Below are 6447 nucleotides of genomic sequence, written 5' to 3'. Positions count from 1 at the left end.
GTGTGTGTGTGTGTGTGTGTGTGTGTGTGTGTGTGTGTGTGTGTGTGTGTGTGTGTGTGAAGAGACTCTGAATGCGAATGTTACTTCGGATAGGGAAAATTTGAGAGGAGAAAGGGAAAATTAAAACTGCGTAGGATCATACAATTGGAGGGAGAAAGGATCAAGAGAAATAAGGGATGGTATGGGGACCAAGAACAGGTCATCGGATCTTGCGATGCTCACTATAACTCGGTTATCGTAGGAAGGGTAAAATAGGTAAAATAGGTCATATACTCAAATAATTGCTAGGCATCATGGAAAAGGAAAGGAAAGTGCCCAGCGGGAGAGTAATTATCGGGTTGGACGTATGGAATTGAGGGCGTGGTATCAGAGACGGGAAGTTGAGTAATCGGGGGTGGTGATGATGGATGCGTGACAAAATCAGCGGGGAAAACTGGAGATGGATTGGAAACAGGAAAGTAGGAAATTTCAAGCGGTGGTAGAGGGTTGCAATGGAAAACTGCACGGCCAAAATCTGTTCCCAGACCGATAACTGAATTGAAGATTGCTCTCGCGAATTTATCGCGATGTTAAGTCGTATACGGACAGCGAGTCGGCGCGATGTGCTAGTCCCCGTTAGGCGGCGGCGACGAGGGGCGAAAGAACGGCGTGAACACACTAAAATGTTAGTCTTTAAAGTGAGACCCTCCCCAAAAAAAAGAAAAAGGAAAGAAGGGGAGGGACCACACAATGTAGCGAAATCAAGATTTACTGCTCGGAGATGTCGACACGTCGGAGAAGCTGGCATCTACCGTAGGATGCTGTGACTCAGATTCGTGGATTTCCCCTGATCGAGCAATGTCGTTAATCTTGAGTAGATGCACTAAGAATACCGTTGATTTAAAGTAGACGCACTGACTCTACTGGCGAGAGAGAATTTCGAAAAGCGGCTGAAAGCTTATTGAATATCGCGACAACTGTAGCCTCTCGAAACTTAGAGAAAAATCACTGTAGTCTCTCAAAGAAAAATCACCGTAGCCTCTCAAAACTTAGAGAAAAATCAGACCGAGGGCCGCGGAATCGATTTTTGTACTAATCGCCCCAATTATTCAGATTCAGATTGGTGGAATAGGTTTCGTTAACTAGTAGTAAGATTTTTCTTTGCTCTCAAATTGGTCAAGATCTTGGGAGAGGAAAAGATGTTGACAGGAGTCTGTAGTATGGGAAAGTGTCTTCCAAAATTTTATGATCTTAAGATTTATGGGACACGTCTCGTGCGCCAAGAAGGCGCGCATGCCACGAGATCATCCAGAATCTACCCCTGAACGTCGCGTGTCGCTTCTTGGATTTCTGTAATTACGGATTCGCGAGAATCATCCGCTACTTGACCGTTAATCTTGGCGCCGGTTATACGCTTTCAATACGTATTTATTATTAATTTAGTCTATCTCGGAGCGACATTCACGAGGAGATACCGGATTCCTCGTTTAGTTTTTAGTGTAGAAAAAAAGAAAGAAAAAATTTTAGTATTTCGACGAATTCTCCACGAAAGAAAAGAGTCGTGCGAGTCCGCCGGACGTACAACAATAGTGACGGTAATTTATCAAGAGCAAGAAGGAGAGCTCTAGAGAGCAAGAAGAAGCACTATTCAGAATTATAGTATCATCAATTGATAATCCATTATATCTATTAGCTTCTTTTTTGCAGGCGATAATTTCAAAAAGTTTACCTAAATGTTTTGATCATACAGACAATTGTTTTTAATTAACACAAAAACTTAATAACATGCATATTGATGACAATTTTTTACTTATCTCATGGAATGTCATATCACTTTTTACAAATATCTCTTTAGATTTGGCATTTAATAGCATTAATAATAGACCTTTAATATCTGAAAATTGTAAACTATCAAAAGAAAAAATTTTTATAGAACTTAAACTGATATTACATTCTACCTTTTTCACATTCGAGAACATTATTTATCAACAGAAGTTTGGTATTGCAATGGGATCTCCCCTCTCACCAATAATAGCAGATCTCGTGTTAATAAAATTGGAAGTCAGAGTACTTGAAAAATTCAATGTTAGATTACTGTTTTACATGAGATATGTAGATGACATCGTGACAATTGTGCCAAAGAATATGACCAATGAAACATTAAACATTTTTAATTTATTCCACTCAAGACTTCAATTTCATTGAAGCTGGTGAATAAGGAAATCAATTTTCTTGATGTCACGATCATTAACAACAATAATCTTTTTGAAATCAATAAGTATTACAAACTGTCTTTTTTTCGGAAATGTATTTAAATTACTTGTCGCTACATCCTTTGTCTAAAAAAAAAGGTACAATTATGAATATAGTTGATCGATTTTTTGTTGTCCCATCCAAATTCCACGAGAAAAATTTGAAATTTATTATAGACATATTAATCACTAATGACTACCCTCTAGAATTAATATTCGAGATAATTAAAGCTCGTCTAAAATTTTTAATTCATAACAAAACCAATAAACAAACATCTAGTGAATTATTTGACCAAAAACTTTGGTTTGTTTTTCCATATTTACCTCACATATCAAACATGTGCAGAAGCATTACTAAAGACTTGAATGTAAAACTAGCGTTTTTTGACATGAATAAGATGAACACAATTATCAGAACATATAAAGATGTTATCAAATGATTTCGAAAAGAATTCTGTTTATTTGATTGAGTGTAATGATTGTGATGCATTTTATTGGAGAATCTGGCTAGCGATTAAAAACTAGGATAAATGAACATAATCGAAATTATGGTACATTAAAAGAAACACGATAAATCATCAGTTATAACTAAACATAGGATAAATCATAATCACGATTTTGATTGGTCAAATATTAAGATCTTAGACAACGAACTATACACCCAAAAACGTTTGATATTGGAAATGTTACATATTAAAATATAAAATAACGGGTTAAACTTACAATCGAACACACACACTAAATTTTTAAACTTTTTTACATTTTGATATGTATCGGTACTTAATAATTTACATGACTAAGTAATTTTGTTATGGATTAACCTTTACTACAATATTATAATAATATATGGTAAATCAGTCTTTACTGTTACAAATCTTTGTTTCAATTGTTTTGTTTCAATGTATTGTTCACTTTGAAATTGTCTTGCTAAGACCGGTTGATAGAATTTAACACAATAAGATTTTTAAGATCCTTATCAAAATATATTGCGGATTTTAAGTTTTTCTGTATCGTGATTCTTGGGATAAGTTATTGTTATCAGATTTGTCTTTTGTCATATAACGATTATTCATAATCTTATTGTCAATTTGCATTACTTCACAGTTGGAAATAATGGAAGTTGATCTCACTCGTCTTCCATTGGAATTATCAACCATGTGTAATGGTGAAGCTTGATGATAAGTAGAGTTCTTTCCCCAAGAATTCACAACTAATTGATGTAATTGTATGCAGTCGAATGTAAGTCGGAACGTACAAATATAATTGAAGATTTACACATAAAAATTGCTTAACGTTTACAGCGCTTCGCTCTCATTAGCCTGTATTTTCACCTTTTATTATTTTGATAATTGCGAGAGTGCATACATTTTTTAATTTTTATTTAAACTTGTAATTTTGAAATGATTAATTAAATTTGTAAGTACGATCAATGTTTAATTACTTAAAACGTAAAACTTAAGTAATTGAAGGGGATGCTGGAGTGACCAAATTGTCGACATTAGTCGTATAAAAATCGCCGAATTGACTTAACAAAATCAAGAATTCTTTTACAAAATTAAAGTAGAACAATTAGGAGTCCAAGTTTGATTATCACACCAATAAGGTGCTATTAAAGATCCTGGACAAATATTCGTGATTATCAATAGAGCCTAGAAATAATTTTGAAGAACAATGATGTTACCAACAATTAACAAAAATTTACAATTATTAATATAAATATTTCGATTTTATATATATATATATACGTAGGCTGCTGGAAAAGTTTCTGCAAACAATATGAAAAAAAAACATATAAAATTCGGTAAATGGCTTTATTGTTTTTCGAAGTATTCGCCTTTAAGATCGATACATTTTTTAATACGCTCGAACCAATTTTCGAAGCATTTTTTCCACTCTAAGGCTGAAACCTCAGAAATCAGTGTACGAAATGTTTCAACAGCTGCTTCAGGCGACTCAAATCGCTCACCACGCATCTTATTTTTAATGTTTGGGAACAAAAAGAAGTTATTAGGTGATAAATCAGGTGAATACAGATAATGAATCATCAATTCGACATTATTACTGGATAAGACAGCTGGCGTTGTCATGATGAAAGATGATGTGACGATTTCGGTTTGTTCTATGCAATTCATTTATGACTTCTGGCAAACAAAAGTGTGTATTGCGAGCAGTGACAAGACCGGCAAATCTCGTCGGAAACGCCGGTAAGTCTCGTGCACTGACGGTCTCGCGGTACGCGTACGAGTACTCGTATACCAATCACGTTATGTGATAGCAGGCAATGGTGATACGCGACGACAAGTCGATTGGTTCGCACTTAAGTTTCGCGAAGATGCGTTAAGAGCGAGGAACGATATTTGATGTACATTGATCGGGATCCGATGGCGAACTCACGATTCTCACACGGAGCGTGTGCGCAATCGACAGTTTTCTGGATTTGCGTAAGGGGGACCGCGTGCCATTTGAGACAAACAGCGTGATTAGCACAGGATCGAGGTATGCTCGTGTTTTGATCAATTGGAGTCGACGAGCTGTTTGCTTGCTCCGAGAATATAAAAAGATTATAATGATAATTCCGGAACAATAATGTTTTATTAACTTTCATGTACTGCGATATGTACAAAAAATATTTGATAACATTTATAAATATTTATGATTTGCGCAACTTAAAAACACAAAAATATTTACAAAATGTTAAAACTAAATCTTACAAATATTTCCTAAATATTTTCTAAATATTGTGTACTATCTGGATTCAACTGAATCATGTGCGAGAAATTTGCAATCTCTCACGCGCCGTATATATGTACACGTTATCTTTTCCCTATTCTTCATCTACATCTATCTTTTTTTTCTTTTTCTAACACAATTTTTTCTGTTTTCAAAAAAATATATACTAATGTTGTAAAAACCCGCAAAATGACTACTAACTTTTAAAGTCATTTACAATATATTATTATATGCAAAAATAACGTTCTGCACATAATATTCTACACAAAACAGGACCGCTCAAATCTCAATGAAAATATTCAAGTAAAGAAATATACAAAATTTATAGACTCCTTAAATTAATAATGAATATAACAGCAAAATACAAATGAGCGTTAAGAGTAAACGCTGGATGTTATATTGCGCAATGTGCTAACTAATAACTAATGTTAATATATAACAAATTCAATTTGTACGTTTCGACTCACTTTTTAAGCCATCCTCAGCAATAAAAAATTATCGCTTATTGCATTATAAAATCTGTCGAACTGCGTCTCGCACAATCGTAGTTCCGACTTCCAATAATGCAGTTGTAATGTGGCGAGGAACTACCATTCTCAACATAGTCTAATGTTGTGCCAACCAGTTGCATAGCTGTGTGAAGCAGATAGTGGAACTCAAGTTCATCTCCAACTATGACCGCATGCAAATCCAAGCATCGTCAATCTATTACAACAAATTTAAAAATCACGATATTAAAGTTAGATTAAAAAAATAATTTAAGTAACATAAAAGAGAGTCATGTTCGTATTGATGTTAGTCACCATCAGTAATGATGTCATCAGCATTGCGCAATATAACATCTAGCACTGACTCCTAACGCCCATTTGTATTTTGCTATTATATTTTCATTGTCTCAAAAAAAAAGTTAGTGCTAAAAAATTTTGTTCATCTGTTGCTTTAATGCGAATTTTATTATTCAAACCGTTCAACAGAAAATCGTGTGTAAGTAGAGAAGGGGCAAGGCCCAGTGGGATAAAACAGCTACTTGTTTTCCAAAATTAATATTTCTGCAAATGGAACAGTTAATTTAGTTATCAATCTTATTATCGAAAAACAATAAACATAATTACACGGAAAAAACATTAGCCGCAATTGAAAATAATAACTTTAAATACAAAGCGCCTTCACGGTCCGAGTGTTAAGATGATGAACTACTATCTAATATACTGTTACGTCCGGCGGACTCACGCGACTCTTTTCTTTCATAAAGATCTCGAATTCCTCGAAGCTCTAAAATTTTATATTCTTTCCTTTTTATTTTTCATCTTAAAAACTAAGAATCCGTTATCTCCTCATGAATGTCGCTCCGAGATAAAAATCAATGATTAACGCCAAGATTAACAATCAAGTCGCGAACGATTTTCGCGAATTCGTAATTATAAAATTTAAGAAACGGCACGCGACGTTCAGGGGTAGATTCTGGGTGGTCCCGTGGCGACGATGC

Source organism: Trachymyrmex septentrionalis, unplaced genomic scaffold, assembly GCF_001594115.1.
Source record: "Trachymyrmex septentrionalis isolate Tsep2-gDNA-1 unplaced genomic scaffold, Tsep1.0 scaffold99, whole genome shotgun sequence".
In the NCBI taxonomy this organism is placed as follows: domain Eukaryota; kingdom Metazoa; phylum Arthropoda; class Insecta; order Hymenoptera; family Formicidae; genus Trachymyrmex; species Trachymyrmex septentrionalis.
The sequence above is the reverse complement of the archived record's forward strand: the minus strand, read 5'-3'. Positions refer to the sequence as shown.